This window comes from Benincasa hispida, chromosome 2 (assembly GCF_009727055.1).
Source record: "Benincasa hispida cultivar B227 chromosome 2, ASM972705v1, whole genome shotgun sequence".
In the NCBI taxonomy this organism is placed as follows: domain Eukaryota; kingdom Viridiplantae; phylum Streptophyta; class Magnoliopsida; order Cucurbitales; family Cucurbitaceae; genus Benincasa; species Benincasa hispida.
This window is the reverse complement of record NC_052350.1, coordinates 17772786-17791366: the sequence shown is the minus strand read 5'-3', so window position 1 is coordinate 17791366 and position 18581 is coordinate 17772786.

Here is an 18581-nt window from a genome sequence, read left to right as displayed (position 1 = left end):
TCTTCAATCAAGCTTCCATCAACCTGACTCTTTAAGTGACAGAACAGCAACAGCAAACTCTTTTGGGAACTGACTGCTACCTGAAGGAAAACATTTGAAAACATTAGCTAGAAGCCCAGTGAGTGACTAATATTTAAGCATAATGTTCATACATAAATTTCATATTAAAACTAAAAGCTTTTACTGAAACATAAACTTGACAACTATTATTCATGTTATTAACAATATCATATAGCATTTTTATGCTTTGTTGGACTATGCCTTAGCCTATCAGTCTAGAATGGCCCTATTGCTCACTCTTTATCATCCTTTACTGCATTATTACTTAACTAGGAAGGAACCTTTTTTTTCACTTCCTACAATCATAATTTGCATCCTTAGTTGAGAGAGAACCTTTACTCAATCCCTCAATATCAATTCATAGCTAAAGTGGAGTGATTTCAACACTACCAATAACAACTTTTCATTTATTTGTATAATTCTAGTTTAAGTATCATCATACCTTAGGTACTACTGCTCAGATACCTTCTCCGTGTACTTCAGTATCAAGCTGCTCGGATACCTTCTCCATGTACTTCAATACTGAGCTATTCACATTCTAAGTCCAAGCTTCGGTACCTTCTTTGTGTACTTCAGTACTGAGCTATTTATACTTACTTGCATATTCTTATCATTAATGACTAAGTTGCCCAAACGCATTCCGTACTAACGCATCCTCATGATCATTGTAAAGCATAGCATAAACATAACATTAAAGTGAGATGTGTTGCTACATAACTATCTGAGAATAATTGTCATGAACAGCTTTCGGTAAACATGCATTGCTAAACATTCATAAGTTTTAGCAATTTACTTAAACCATTTAAAGTATTTAGAGTCACTCACAGTCTTTGGCAATCCTCATCATGTATGCTTACTATGCGTTTATCACCTAGCCAAATCCTTAGGCCTTAACTTGACTAGGCAGCAACTTCATTACCATGCGTCCATGCATTGTATTAGGCGTTCAAGCCTCCTATGCGTCCAAGCCTTTAGCTCACGCCTATTGCCCATCGCATGGCCCATCGCATAGTAACCTTTGTGCCCATCGCTCGGCTTATGCACCCGTCTGGTGGCACATTGATGCATGCCCCATGCGTTCGTTCAATTTCACCCATCACTCGACTTATGCGCCCATCTAGTGGCACATCGGCGCATGTCCCATGCGTTCATCCGATTGCACCCATCATTCCAACGCAACCTTGCGCTTATGACTTCAATATGCATTACATGGTCTGATGCTTCTCAGCGCATACTTACACTAATTAAACCTTCAACACATGTGTTCATCATCCTTGTCAAGCCCTTAAAGCTGCTTGCTTGTTCAACCCAAGCAGCTGCCTGCTTGCCCAAGATTCCAGATTTAACTTTCAATCTTAATAACTAATTTTCCAAGTCTTTTCTCAAAAAATTTCCTTCTACAAACATTCTCTAAATTTTCTTAGCAAGCTTAACTTAAAATTTCAGCTCAGAATTCCTGATGGTTGTGCCGAAATCCTCAAATTATCAAGACAAGCCCAACTTACCCGAGAATTCGACCTTCAGTCGGATTCTTCATATTCCAACTTGATTATGCTAGAATCTCCCACCGGCATATCAATCTCAGCAACTAGACATACTCAGAGTTTGAATGGCTCTGGAATTATTCCATTTGCCCGAGTGAATTTCTCCAAAACTTCTCCTTTAAGTCAGGCTTCTCTTTTTAAACTAACAGCTGCATGTTCTCCTTTTAACATCAGGCTGCCACCTCATCCTTAAAGGATAATGTCAAACCTGAGTATGACAGCTGGCTTAGTTGATCAATCTTCAAGAAGATCTTTCCCTCTTGGCTATCAACGCAAGGGTCAGCTCCCAAGCCAACGCTTGCAACCATATGACTGCATACCTCCTTCTCAACGTATCGCCTGCTCTAGCTAAGGCATAGCTCACTTAGAGGCTTTTGTGCCCCTCCTTTGGTCGCATACTTCTAAGAAACGCATGTCCTAGCCCATATATAGCTTTTATCATATCAACCATGCGTTAAGCCTTCCTCATTTTGTAGCATAACTTCAGCATGCATCCCATACTCTATCGTCTAGCCCATCGTCTAGTACTACTGTCGCATAGCACCAACGCATAGGTTGTATAGCACCAATGCATATGCCGCATAGCATCAACGCATAGGCCGCATAGTATCAACGCGTAGGCCGCATAGCATCAACGCATAGTGTAGCACAGTCGAGTCCATCGCATCCATCGCATCCATCGCGGCATACCATCACATAACACTGCCGCGTCCAACGTCGCATGCCTCCCTCGCCGCATGCCATCCATCGACGCATGCCTCGCACCGCATCATCGTAAACTGCCAATGCATTTCCTTCGGTCACATGCCTTCGACTGCTTACCATCACATTAAAGCTTCCACTTATGCGTTCACCTTTAGTACCAATGCATAGCTTATCCTTGCTTTCAACACTTAGCCTCTACAAGCCTTAGTTGCTATACACGCAACCTCGTGCGTCCACACTTCTCCATCAACGCATGCCTACACTTTGCTTCCATACCTAGCCAAATTTCCACTTGTTATATTATCTAAAACTTGCCCATCTAAGTATTTATAATACTTAGAATTTTCTTTCTCCATCTTCCTACTTTCTTTATCTTCTTTCATAATTTTACTTAACACGCTTGCTACTTACTTTTGTAGGAAAAATAGGGTACGGGGTTAACAATTAGTTGCTTATTTCGTTTTAGAAATAAATCCAATAAACTAAAAGATCCATGACTATTACATAAGTACTTGAACTTTATGTGGAGACGTAAGAGTGGATCAGGTTCGAGTGAATAGTCAAAACGATCTATAGTATACGAATAAGGTTGGGTGCCTTATTCTGGTAACACTATTGGATGCGACCCACTCTGTAGTTATTACAATGAGTTGTAAAGTGCTACAAACGAAGTGATCCTGATTCATTCATGTGGTGACATGAAGAGTGAGGGCGTCTTGTGCAATGAATTTTCATAAGATCGGACCAAGAAATAAGTCACTCTTACTTTATAATTTTGTTTAATGTTTAAGACTGACTATTTTATAGCGATGACCTAGGAAACTTGACCTTAATCTTGGGCTAACTATGAACTATTGTTTATTTAAGATTATCATTAGATTTACATAGGTGAGGGTTGGCTCAACAGCACTGACTCAATAAACTTCCCGTTTTAGGGGTAGGATCGTCTAAATTGCTGGGGACACCAGCTTTCAAAGATAGTAGAGAGGTTGTTCCCTTAAGTACTGATTTCGAGTCTTGAACAAGGGGCCCACCCTCTCATTGGCCCCAGAGGGATTTTGTTTTTAATTGGATCACAAACAAATTGTTCATTAGAGGATCAGTGGAACTTAAGGAACAAGAGGTGATCTCGGGGGTATAATAGTCATTTGACTCAGCTATTATTACGAACAACCTGTGAAGGTTAACTTACTAACCATGGTTATATTGAGTGGACACAATATATCTATAGTGAGAGGAGTGCAACTACTGGGCTTTAGTGGAGTTACCCAGTAGTTAACAAATGGGGGTTAATTCAGTGTAAAGAGTTTAGTTAATTAATCTCAGATCGTTAAAGCACATGATCTGTAGGTCCATTAGGTCCCCTTACTAGCTCACAAATGGAATAAGCCTTTGAATAGCGAGATGAGTTAATTTGAAATATTCAAATTTGGATTAAGGGAATTAGTAATTATATGCGATATGATTATATGTTTAATTATCGAATTAAACAAAATCAGAGAATCAATTAATATTTAAATGTGATTTAAATATTAATTCAGGAATAAGGATTCATGATGATGGAATTGGTGTTAAATTAATTTAATATTTGATATTAAATTAATAGAATTAATTAAATTGTTTAACTAATTATTAATTATTAATTTTATTAGAAAAATTAATTATTGAATTAGTTTTTATAAAATTAATAAAATTTCAGTTTTAATTAAAAATTAAAAGTAAATTTCAGTTTTATTTTGAAAATTAGTTTTAGAATGATAAAAAAGAAAAAAAATGGAAAAATGGAAAAATCCGAAAATGAGATTTTCCCACTATGATATTCAAGCACCTTAGCCATACCTCACTACATTTCCACCTAAAAAACTCAAGGTGGAGATAGTCATTTTTTATGCAATAAGATTGCATGTTGTGGCTGGATAAAAATACCCAGAATTGGAGTGGGAACATCATGCAAACACTTTGATTTTTACTGAAGAAGTTTTGAGGTTGAAGAAGAGTCTTCAACAACAAGAACCATTGACCTTTTTCCTTAATTCCCTAAATTCCAGTTTATTTTGAGTCCCACAACACAATCTAAGGCTTCTAGAGGATAGTAGGGAAGCTATAGTGGTTTTTTACGACCAGAAGAGGGAGAATTGTAGCTGAATTTTGAGTTTGAAGTAGATCTTCAAATGTATGTTTGGAACCCTATTGTTATTTAATGAGCATGCTTAATTTTGAGCTAAAATCGATGAATTGAAATGCTTTATGATCCTATTTTCTTCCATTGTATGTCTTTTTAAGCTAATAATTGGTATCAGAGTATCATTTAAGCATTAAATTTGAGTTAATTTTAGCTTGGTGGGTGTTTTTCATAAGTTGTATGAAAATGGTGAATTGATATGGTTTTTCTGAGTTTTGGCATTAAATTCTCTTCAAATATGTTGTAATTCTTGTAATTGGTTCTTGATTGATGGGCCTTAATGTTTGCTTAAGAATCTATAATTTGATCGGAGTCATTGGAGTTAAAATTAGGATGCAATTGAAGAAAGAAGCAGCAAAGGCCAACAACAGAAAACTAAAGTTCCAGCCATTGCCTCGCAGCATTGTGACGCTATGCTTGGAGCATCACAACATTGTTTGTCGTTCCAGCCTAGAATTGTGAAGAACATCCCATGGCATTGCAACGTTAGGATGCAGCATTGCGACGTTGTTCATCCCAGTCCCACATGCATGCGCAAGCCCAAACTGGTGGTCCAAGTGAACCGGTCTAGTCGGTTCGGGTTAAGAAGGTCCGGTTCGACCTGATTAAGCCCATTTCAGCCCAATTTTAAGCATTGAAGGTTCAATTCAAGGCGGTTCGAGCGGTCCAAAAGTGTTTTGGAGCAATTTTTTTTTTTTAAAAAAAATAAGCCTTTGTTTGCTTGAAAATGCCAAAACTAAATCATATTAGTTTGTGTTTAATTATTTATGCATGTGATGTATGTTATAATATATAAATCTTGTCTGTGCATATAGTATGCCATGTAGATTTAAAATCTCACCATAGAAAGCATGTTACATGCATTGAAAGTATGTTATAAGGTATTATAATATATAGTATGCATGTTTAGGGTTTTAATTGTTTTAATATATGTGATATATTAAATCATGAGATATCTGATATATATTATGAATACAAAGCATGTCCAAAGTTTTATAAGTTGTTAATAAAATTGGATTAGACATTAAAATCCATAAGAAAAATAAGCTGCAAGCTCACGTAGATTAATCACTTGTTTTAAAAGTTAAAATAGGTCGTTATCTTATAAAACTTTGGTTACAAACTCAACCGGTATATAATTCTATCTAAGGTTAGGGGTATTTAAATTGACGATCTATGGAACACCTCCTACCTGGAGATTGTGGCCAAATAATTGAGCGTTGTTAATTGGTTTTATAAACACACGTGAGTGGTGTAAGGTTTTAAAACTCGTTTATCACCTAGACATAGTAGGTTAAATCCAAATATAATTGCTATACTTGGATAAACACCTAGACTTACATTGTTTAATTAGCCAAAACAAAACTAAGTAAACATATATCCAAACGAATGTTTGAACACTTCAGTGGGAGTTTAATAACATATATGATATGTTGTTAGAACACTTCAGTGGGAATTTAATAACGTATATGATATGTTATTAGAACGTTTTAGTGGAAGAATAATAACATATACGATATGTTGTTTTTTAAGCTCTCGTGTCCCTAAGAGTTCACATCGAGATTCATGTGACACTTCGTATCACCTTGGGAGTGACCTCCATTCAAAAAGTGTTTGTATGAATTAATATTAAGGTAAATAAGGGAATTAGTTCACAATAAAATCAACTACGCGATATTTTGATTTTAATTCTCACGTTCCTAAAAAATTCACATCGTGAGTTTTATGCGACACTTCGTGTCACCCTAGGAATGACCTCCATTCGGAAAGTGTTCACATGAGTCAATATCAAGGTGAATAAAGGGGAAGTTGTTCATTGTAAAATCAAATATATGATATATTGATTTCAACTCTCACGTTCCTAGAAAGTTCACACCGTGAGATCCATGCAACGCTTCGTGGCGATTATACCTCGATTGCTCTATACGGAAAGTATTTTCATGGGATCAAGATCAAGGTGAATGGGAGAAGTAGTTTATAGTAACTGGGTGAAGGATATATGTCAACGCATCCTGTGGTCTCTTCTGTTAGTTTGGACCGTAAGATTCCTATATTGCTCCTGCTGGTTAGCTTTAAACGGCTTTTGCTAGTGGTTTAACGACAGCTATCCCTTTGGAAGGTTGTAACATAGGATTCAGAACAATTCAAACTCCAAAAATGGATAGGATTTCTTAGGTCCATTCCCAACCTTGACTCTCCAATTTGGTAGCATCATTAGGGCCGACCTCTAAGGTATGAAAATGGAGGGTTACAGTTACAGAATTACTAAGTGTCAGTAAGTTTTAACCAAAAACGGTAACTAAATGACCGTAGGAATAAGAGTTATTTGGAGATAGTATTTAGTCAAGAACGTCTTGTTTTAGTGAAGGAGTTTTCTACTACCCTCGATAGCACTTATTCTGACTCACTATAGTATCGTTGCAAAAATAATGAATTTTGGGTACATTATTAATTTGCAACATGATTGGACTTAAAAGCAATTCACTAATAGAGAATTTGTTTATATTTTCAGAATGACTAGTTCTTTAATACAATTGTTGGCTTCGGATAAATTAAATGGAGACAATTATGCTACATTGAAATCAAATTTGAACACAATAATGATGATAGACAATTTAAGGTTCGTTTTGACAGAGGAATGTCCTCCCATCCCTAGCTCAAATGCAAACCAAACTGTTTGGGAAGCATACGACAAATGGCCGAAGGCGAATGAGAAAGCCTATGCCTATATTCTTGCTAGCATATCTGATGTTCTAGCTAAGAAACACGAAAGCATGTATATTGCCAAAGAGATTATGGAATCTCTACGTGAGATGTTTGGACAAATGTTCTTCTCCCTGAGACATGATGTTATCAAATATGTTTACAACTATCGAATGAAAGAAGGAACCTCTGTTAGAGATTGTGTCCTGGACATGATGGTCCATTTAAATGTGGCAGCGGTAAATGAAGTTGTCATAGACAAGAGGAACCAAGTCAGTTTTATTCTAGAATCTCTTCTGAAGAGCTTCTTGCAATTTCGCACCAATGCGTTAATGAACAAGATAGAATACAACTTGACTACACTTCTCAACGAGCTACGGGCTTTTCAGTCCCTTTTGAGTGTTGTTAACTGGTTTTACGAGCAATACATGAGTGATGTGAGGTTTTAAAACCGGTTTATCACCTAGACATCATAAGTTAAATCCAATTATAAACGTTATACTTGGATAAACACCTAAACTTAGGTTGTTTAATTAGCCGAAACAAACCTATGAATCGAGTACCCTGTTTAATCGTTAGAACACTTCAGTGAAAATCGAATGACGTATATGATATTTTAGAACACCTTAGTGGGAGATCAATGAACATATATGATATGATTATTTTAGCTCTCACATCTCTAAGATTTCACGATCGAAATTCATGTGGCACTTCGTGTCGATTATACCTCGACTGCTTCATTCGGAAAGTGTTACTTGAATTGAGATTTTGGTGAATAGGGAAAGTTGTTCACTTTAAAATCAATTGTGATGTTTTGATTTTAAAATTTTCACGTTCTCAAGATGTTCACACCAAAAGGTTCATATGGCACTTCGTGTCGAGACCTCGATTGCTCCATTTGGAAAGTGTTTGTATGAATTGATCATGGTAAATAAGGGGAAGCTCTTCAATGAAAAATCAAATATACGATATATTGATTTCAATTCTCACGTTCCTAGATAATTCCCACCATGAGATCCGTACAACACTTCGCGTCGATTATACCTCGACTGTTCCATTCAGAAAATGTTTGTCACATGGTCAAGACCAAAGAAAATGGAGGAAGTAGTTCATAGTAAATGGGTGAAGGATATGTGTCAACATATCCTATGATCTCTTCTGTTAGTTTGAACTGTGAGATTTTTATGTTGCGCCCGCTTGTCATCTTTAAGTCGGCCTTGCTAGTCGTTTAACGACAGTTATGGATAGGATTTCTAAAGTCGATTTTAACTTTGGGAGCATCATTGGGATCGGACTTCTGAGGTCTAAAAACAATAGGTTACACTTAAGGAATTACTAAACATTTAATAACTTCTGACCAAAAACAGTAGCTAAATAACTACCAAAATATGAGTTATTCTGGAGATAGTATTTAGTCAAGAATGTTTTGCTATAGTATCGTTACAAAAATAATCTTGGGTATATTATTACTTTGCTAAAACTTGATTGGGATTAAAAGCAATTCACTTATAAAATTTTTTTATATATTTTAAAATGACAAGTTCACTAGTACAATTATTAGCGTCTGATAAACTAATTGGGGATAATTATGCAACTTGGAAATCAAACTTGAATACTATACTGGTGATAGACGATTTACAATTTGTCTTAACAGAGGATTGTCCTCCCATTCCAAGCTCTAACGTAAATCAAACTGTTTAGGACACGTACGATAGATGGATCAGGGCGAATGACAAAGCCCATCCCTATATCATTACCAGCATATTTGATGTTTTGGCCAAAAAACATGAGGATACAGGTACTGCCAAAGAGATTATGGAATCTTTACGAGGGATGTGCGGATAATCATCCTTCTCCCTAAGGCATGATGCTATTAAGTACGTTTACAAATGCCATATGAAAGAGAAGGCCTTTGTTCGTGAACATGTCCTGGACATGATGGTCCACTTCAATGTGGCGAAAATAAATAGAGTTGTCGTTAACGAGAGAAGTCAAGTTGGTTTTATTCTAGAATCTCTTTGAAGAGTTTTCTGTAGTTCTACACGAATGCGCTTATGAATAAAATCAAATACAACTTGACTACTCTTTTGAATGAGCTATAGGCTTACTAGATAATGATGAAAACTAAAGGTCTGGAACCGAAAGTACATGTTACTACCGCTGAGAAGAGAGGAACGTCCTCCAAAAATCTTGATGTTATTTCCTCTTCATAGAGTAAGAGTATTCCTGTTAAGAAGAGCAAAGGGAAAGGGAAGAAGAAAACCGCTGGGAGAAAAGACAAGGCTAACGCTGCAGACAAAGGAAAGTGTTTCCATTGCGACGAGGAAGGGCACTAGAAGAGAAACTGCCCCCAGTAACTTGCTAGAAAAAGATCAGAGAAAGCAAAACAAGCAAACTAGTTCCTGAAGATTGCTAGCTGCCCTCAGATTGACCAGTGGGAGATGTTGCTGTTTTAAGATAATCTTACCTGCTTTTGTTATCTTGTAAAACAACAAATTGTATATGTTTTTGTTTTAAATGAAATGTTCATTAGCAAAAATTATGTTTGTTCTATCGCATAGTAACTTCTGTTAAGAATCAACCTAGTTAGAAGCCATTTACAAATATTCAGATATTTAAAACGGCTAGAAATCAATTACGGCAAGTAGTTATTTAACCTAAGTGATAAGTTTACAACACTTGAAATGTTCCAGAGTGTACGAAACTTGTTAGGTAAAATAAGACTAAAATACTTCGATTAGATCAAAGTATGGAAAGTTTAAGATTTCTAGGTCTATTTGATAGAACTTGAAATTCAGTGACAAACTTTCTAATGGCCTTAAATTGTTTTCTCAACATCATTCCAATTATTGGAATATTGTTCAAGTTCACCTTGTATTATTCGTTTCCATAAAAACTTGCATAAATCAATAAAAGTTATTGAATTAACACTGTGAACAAGAGTTGTTTAGATAGGTTAGATGTATCTTACTCAAAGAGTTGAGAGTACCACGATGTAGTGGGAGGAAAGTATGACTTCCTAGTCGTTATTGAGAAACAAGTGTTGTGAGAATAAGATATATTCCTCATATAGTTTAATAAGAAGTCTATTGTACACTAACACGTTTATAACGATTCTTTCGGCTAAAGTGTTTGAGAATCACCTAGTAAGACTAGAAATACTATGTTAATAACCTAGGTCAGGTGAGAGAAAATTAGTTATGAGATACCGTATGATAAACCATGGGTATGTGATGCCCTAGTTTATTGTATTTCTTTGTACAACTCAGAAACTCAGTCTTATATATTCGGATATATAAGTTACCACTGAAGTTTTAGTCCAAGTGCGAGTTTGTTAGGTTTTTTGTCCTAAAACTCGTGGTTTGTAAACAATAAAACTTATTCTGAAAATTTTTGTATTAAAATAAGGCGTTGAACCTGGTTAATGTCTTCGTTTTGGCTTGCCCCCTCGGGTGTCATGCGGGCATCCAACCTCGGTTGTGTGCCATATTCAACTCAACTCTTGTCTTAGCTAAATTTAGTTTGCACCAGACAAAGAAGTTGTTATTATGCGTTGATTCAAGTCACCTACTTTCATTTTGGCTTACATGCACGGGTGTCATGCGAAATATCAAACTACAGGTAGGTACCTTTCACAACTTAACTCTTATCAACTTGGGTTTCCCCTTTTGTGTTGACAGTGGAGTTTTTTTTTTTTTTTTTTTTGAAACATTGTCGCAATATTTATATTAAACGCATTTGCTCGGACTGATCCTACCCCTAAATTTAAAGAGTGGTAGGGTCCTTGCTAAAAAGCTAAAGATAAACTCGTTCAGAAATGCGGTAAAAGAGGTTTGAGCAAAGATTTGCACATAATAAAACTTAAGATTGTCGAACTTTGAAGAAGCTACTAAAGCTAGGTGAGTCATGCAACGTTTAGCTAGTGGATTTAGTGAATTTTATATAAGTATCATCATGGATGCTAATTTACCAACACAAAAGAAGGCAGACTGACAAAAGAGGATTTTAAAAGGATAATAAGAAAAGAATGATACGATCAGACTATCGATTGCGTTAATAACTTAGAGTTCATGTAGAAGAAATAGCCATGCGTTGAATGATGGAGAGGAATCTTTTTTCAAAACAACACACCTGAGGAAATTATTATCACACCAAAAAGGAGCGATTGCAACACCACATTCAAGAAAAGCAACCACAAATCCAAAAAAAATTAATTAAATAAATAAACTAAAGAAGTTAACTAGGAAAGCAAAGTAAAGATAGAGTAGAAGATATCCCTGGAGAAATTGGAGTGAAGTCACCACAAGGACTCTTCCATGCAGGGGATCGAACTCGCCTGCTTATGTCAAGGAACTAATTGTCTCAACCACCAGAGCTTCCAACATTCAATGGCTACATGATGGTTACCATGCTTCTAAGACTTCTTCTAGCTCATGCGACAGATAGCCTTTCAATCTTAGGGTCAATAATGAAGGGTGCAGCACCTTCACTCAAATATCATTTGCAACTTGGTTGCACAAGCCACAATACGCCTAAGATCAAAAGGGGGCCTGTGAAGACACAAAACTTAAACAAATCATCAGATGCCAAGTCCGTGGCAACGGTGCCAAAAACTTGGTGGAGGAAAATGTGTGTTCTTATGATATGCGTTGATGGTCATGCGTTAATATAAAGAATAAACATTATGCGTTAATCGTGTATGCGTGACCATGCATCCTGTCACAAGTTTTCTTGCTCTCTCGCCAAGTATAACGAGAACACAAGTTTCTCGAGATGATCCAAGGTCAAACATGGGGATTTGCAACTAAAGGATGCTTGTAAAGTAATGTGTTTAAGGCGGTGAATAAAAATAGAAAGAAAGAAGCTGATTGTTATGCGTTACTCCTACTCCTAGCTAAATAGACTGAACAATTGAAGTTTGACTGTGAGAATTGATATAGATGCGGCAACTGTTAATGCATAATAAGATTCATGGAGAAATAGAGTTGTGGAGGAGGAAAATTCACCGAGTCATTAAGTTTGGTCGCATAGGTAATCCCAAATCGCCACACTAACGCATCACACACCTCTCGATGGTCAGCCACATGCTTATATCTCTATAACGCATCGTTGCGTTAAGACTATTCCTATCTCTAGGAACACTGCTTACTTTGCTTAGTGAGTTCCACTACTTACCCTCTTGGGCAGTTAGTTATAGCTACTTAGTTTATAGACAAGCATTACGATAGCCTCGCACTAAGCAAAGAGGATTGACTCACTATACTCGCGCAACACACACCTCTTGGTGGTTTGCTACATATGTCATATCTCTAAACCGCATGATTGAGTATGCGATAACTCTTATGATCAACACTTAATTCATTGTGAAAAAAGCAAAAGATGGTAAAATAGAAGAAAATGATGAAAATGGTGTTGAAAGAACTAAAAAGATGCATTGGTTACAAAATATATTAATGTCTTAAGCCAAAATGTAATACAACACAGAGGTGAGAAGAGAGATGGAAGGCTAGATGTAGGCAATCTCTTGCTTCCATCAGATGCATGTTAAGGCTATTGTTGGTGGAATGGATGAATGGTGAAGTAGTCTCTCTCGAGCTCTATCTCCGGTGAAGCTTCGGTCGCCACTCGGAGGAGGATGTGGAAGTGAAGAACTCTCAAAGTCTTTCTACTCATGTTCTTGTCTGTGATCACAAGAGTCTGCTCAAGGCAGAGTCCTGGATGCTTTGAATTTGGGCTCTAAAGCTCTATTTATAGAACTCAAATGCTAACAGCATTGGTAATCTCGCACTGAATCCTTGCAATTCTTGTCGCGGTAAGTGAAATGTCATCATCATCTTATCTCTTTGATATTCCCAAGGTATGGGTTCATAATTGTTTCTTCTGGAGTATCAATGCATTCCATCCACTTTGCGATCATTTTCTCATCATGGATATCGCTGTAGCTGTGACATTTCATACAACGAACTTGTCTTCATGAAGATCAACGCATGCAATCAACTTTACGATGGTTTGGGATCAACGCATGCAATTGATTCCTGCGACAACTACAAAAATAGATATTTTAATGCAAGATAACGCATGATATAAGGTTAGTGGGAATTTTTAGTGTTGATCAACGCAAGTTCATTTTTTCAAATGAATCCTTAGCAATATTAACGCATATTCTGCTCATCAACCCTCATAATTCTAAGTAAATGTTCCAATAGCTTGTATTTCTACAAGTTATTATGAGGTCGCGCCCAAGACAACACAAAGCCAAGCATGGATCTCACGTTGTGAACATAAAGGGACGTAGGAGAAAAACTTGATATAAATATCTCGTTTTGTACTTTTCCTCTCACTAAAAGTGTTCTACCGTATTTTAGTGTTATTTAACTTAGATACATCTGGTTAAGTCAATCTATCTAAGTCTATGCCTATTATAACTCTTATAAAAATGTCTTTATACTATTTTCTAGGTGAATTAAACCCTTTTATTAACCTAATGACATTACATGCTAATGTTAAACTATGATTAATTCAACTCAAGTTTCAGGTCAATTCCTAGGTAGGAGGTGTTCTGTAAACCATCAACTTAGATACCTCTAACCTAGACAATACCTAACCATAGAGTTCTTTTATAATCATGGTAATGTTTTTTCTACTTAGTTCATTGAAACTAAGTAAGAAATAATTTTAATCCTATTAGAATTAAAATGCTCGTAGGTCTAATTAATTTGAAACAATTTAAAATTAATTAATTGTCCTATGATCCTATGTTTGCATGGAATTCTTGATTATAGATTGATAGTTTCTAATCATTAATTTTAAAAATATTTTCAAATTTCAATGATTAGTCCTATAATCATGCTCTCTAAAGTTTAATTTAATTAACAATCATATTCTAATTAATTAAATAATCCATACAATATGCATTGCATGAAAAATATAACATTTATATTTATACTATGGATGTTTCATGCTCAGTACATCTTTGATTTTCATAATCTTATTAACATAACACTTCATATTAGAGCCAATCATGAAGATCGACCAAGCATGCTCAAGACATTCAATTAAATATAACTTTTATATTTAAACAATGTAATGTCATGCTTCATGCTTCATGCCTTATTAATTTCATTAATTTAAGATAACAATTACATGAAATTACTCATGAAATTAAATATATATCATGCATTAATACCATACATTATAATACTTATAATATATTAAAATGCATAAACATGCTTAACCTATGGTAAGATTTATCTAATGACATCTATAAAACATTTAAATAGCAAATGAACCAGTAATTTTGGCTCCTAAGATAAATAAAGAAATTAAATTACAATAATTATGCTAATGTCGCCCAGAACCGGACCAAACCAACTCGAACTGCTTCGAACCGAATCCCAAAAACACGAACCAAGCCAAAACAGCATAGAACAGGACCCAACCAGCTTGAACCGAACTGAACTAGGCTGAACCGGATCCAACATCCTGAACTAGGTCTCTGCTGACGTCATTTTGCTTCATATAATGTTGTTTCCCTTTTTTTCGATTTTCTTTTTTTTTTCAATTTCTCAACCTCTGTTCACCGGAATTCTACGAAATTGATCCCATTCTTCATCACCAAGGGTCCTAATTCTAGACACAGACTTATAAAGACTCAATTTACATAATTAAAATGCCCAAAAACACAAGGGCTTTTTACAATTGATCAAATAAAAAACATGTAAATCTAAGACCAAAAATACTGAAAACATTCATTTGCAATAAACATTCACAATGTAATTAATCCCACCAAAACCCAGTGAAAATTTCAAAATCCCAATTAATATATGAGAAGACTCTGATACCAATTGTAGGGATGAAAGCCCTATCGTGACGGAAAGCATAGAACCAAAACTTATTATTAATTTGGGATTTGTGAGAGTCCAATTCTCCAATTGGGATGTTAAAACACCACCAAAAGAGCAACCATTCTATCCTCTAAGAAACAAAAGAGGAGAGAAAGAGGAATTTTTCTTGAGAGAAGAAAAAAAGGCCAATTTTGTGAAGGATTTTTTTATTATTATTATGAAAACTAATTTTTTGATCAACCGAGATAGAGAGGGAGAGAAACATGGAACCATCCACGTTTTTAGATTACTTCTCTACGTGGAAATTATCTAATTAAGTAAATTAATTAAATTAATAAAGCATTAATTAGTCATTAATTAAATCTAATTTAATTAATGATTTCATTTAAATCATATTAAATGAAACATCTCTCATATAATCTATAGTTTTAATTCAATTAATTAAATTAAATTAAATAATTATTCAATTATTCAAATCAAATTAATATTGGCTTACATTTGAATCATATTCAATTGTATTTCTCTCATAATCCATAGTTTTAATGTGCATCAAATACACATTAATTTTAACTTATAGTTTCAATATGAATCCAATTCATTAATATTTGAACTCCTTCAAATATTTATTTCTCCCATAAATAATTTTAATCATATCCAAAAATAAATTTATATTATAGAACTTAATTAAAATATAAACTTTATATTATAATGTACCAGTGTACATTATATTATTTTCCTAAAGCATAGTTACCTTAATTCCCTATATGAGCTAGGAATGAGACCTCATGGACCAACAGATCAGAACTCCAACATTATGAGATTAATTCATTAACTAATTAAACGATATTCGTTAACTGTGGTTACATCCACTAAAGAACCATCGTTGCACTCTTCTCACTATAGATATATTTCTGTGTCCATGGATATAGACCAATGACAACAAGTTAGCCCTTCATTAGTGTTCGTAATACTAGCTAGATCAAATTAACGTTTTACCCCTAGGTTACCTTTGTATCTTTTAAGTACTAGTGCTCCTCTAATGAATAACCTATTTTATGGTCCAACCATTAAATAGAAATTCCTCTAGAGCCAGTGAGAAGGTAGGACCCTTTATTCAAGTCTCGGAGATACCACTTAAGAGAACACTCATCTACTTACCCTAAAGTCGGGAATGAGTAAATTCCATCTCGTGAAATTATGTTCCCAGCTCCCCACTCTATCTTGTTCCCAAAATGGTAGGCTTATTAAGTCGGCGAACTGGTCATCCTCACCCATACAAATCAAAGGACAATCCCTCATGAATAAAAGTTCATAACTCACTCAGGATTAAGACTAAGTTGCCTAGGTCATCCTAGTGAAATAGAAACCTAACTAGTCATCAAAGTTATATCTAGTGGTTACTGGTTCATGACTCGGTCTTATACAAACTCATTGCATAGGATACCCTCACTCGCATGTCCCCCACACGAACGTGTTGGATCATTGCACTTGTATCAAATATAAAGTGGGTTGTATCCATAGTGTCACCAAGATAAGGTACCCAACCTTATCCATATACTACAGACCCTTTAGGCTGTATCTTGAACACTGATCCCCGTATGTATCCACATATAGTTCAAGACTCATGCAACAGTCCATGATGTTAATTTATTGGATTAGGTTTATTTAGGCAAGATAAATACAAGATAAACAATAACTATTTATTGTAATAAACATTAATAAAATTTTATTAATGATTGGTCGAATGTTACATTTATCTACGAGTTTTAGGACATAAAACCCAACAATGCTGAAGTATAATCTTGAGTAATATTAGGATTATGTCTTTTTTCTTTTTTTTTCTTCTTTTTTTTTTTTTTTGAGAATCACACATTGGAAAAACCAAGAAAAACTCACACTCCTTATAAAATAGATGGGCTACTTCTCTCATTACCAATTAGTTTTGAGATGGGATCTCATACTATCAAATATGGTATTAGAGTCCAAATCCCAAACGGGTATTGTTGGTCCAATAAGAAGAAATTGTGATCCAATCAAGAATGGTGAACCCAAAAGAGGCATCATCTTGAGGAAGAAGACTTACCCTCTTTATAAGATAGATAAGCTACTCCTATCATGTGACACCTCGTTCTAGATTTCTCCTCTAATGTCACACCCCGTTCTACATTTCTTCTCTAACTTAGAACGAAACGTGAAGATGTTAAACATCATTTATCTCTGTGAAATCTAACGTCCCAATGCCTAACATATCCTGTGCTCAAGATCAAAACCAGACATCCAAACATATCCTATGCTCAAGATCAAACTCAAACTTCCAAACCAATTTTCAAAAATAGTTTACATTCATTAACAAATTTTAAGAACTCGACTCAGTTTAAATCACAGTATTGTTTAAAAAGATTTACAAAACAATAGTAAGGATTATTTTTTAGCAAGAAGTTCATTAACATGTAACACACAAGTTTTATTTATCCTAAAATATTCTCAAATATGTGCACAAGCAATACAATAGATGTTTAACAACAGTAGTGGCGTTTGACAGCTCAGTAGGCACCATGAACTTGATCGCTACTTGGGGGGAATATAAAACATTGAAAACATGAGCTAAAGCCCATTGAGTGGTAATTTAATATGAGCATAAGTTATCTCTTTCTATAACATCAATAAAGTTTATCAAATCATTTAGTAAATCATTGGCAAAGTACAAAAGATTCAATAACATTTCAAACACGTGGTAGTAAAATAATGGCATGATCATATCACATAAAAACCACATCATAAAGCATTCAGGAGCTATCAAAAAAGCAGACGAACTCTATACTCAAATACTTGTTTACAACAGCAGGTTATCCTGCGCAAGGAATGGCCCTTATGGTGTAAATCAAATAACAAGGTCATACATGAACACAGGGCTACTTCAAGGCTAAACATAGATCCACACAGGCCCAAGATACTTTGAACTTCCCAGTATACTCTGGCCATAACTGACCCTAGTAGTCCCTTGATAGCTTGGGTGGCACTACAGGCACAGGTTCCTCTGGACTTTCCGGTATACTCTGGCCACATCTAACCCTGGTAGTCCTCTGACTGTCTGAGCAATGCTACTAAAACACATTCAAGTAGCGTGGGAAAAATAACCATCTCTCGGGTATACGAATTAGTTGTTTAAAACCAATTTCCAAAAAACTCAACATTCTTAAATCGACCATCAAGGGGTTTTCTTATAAAACCGTACAAATCAAGGTAAAGTAAAATCATGTTCTAAACCACATTTTTATAATTTTCGGTCATATAAAATCGATGGGAATTCAGAAATCATGATTCAAAACATTTTTGAAATAATAATTAAGTAAAACAGATCATGCCAATACATTTCACAAATCATAACATACTATCATACTTATATATTTTTCATATCAAAGTACGTAAAATAAAACTACAAACAGTTCAAATATATAGTTCATAACAAAAACAATTGAAAATAAACCACTCACAGTTAATCGGCTTCTCCTTGGGTTTGTAGTTCCTTTGACTCTCGTTTAA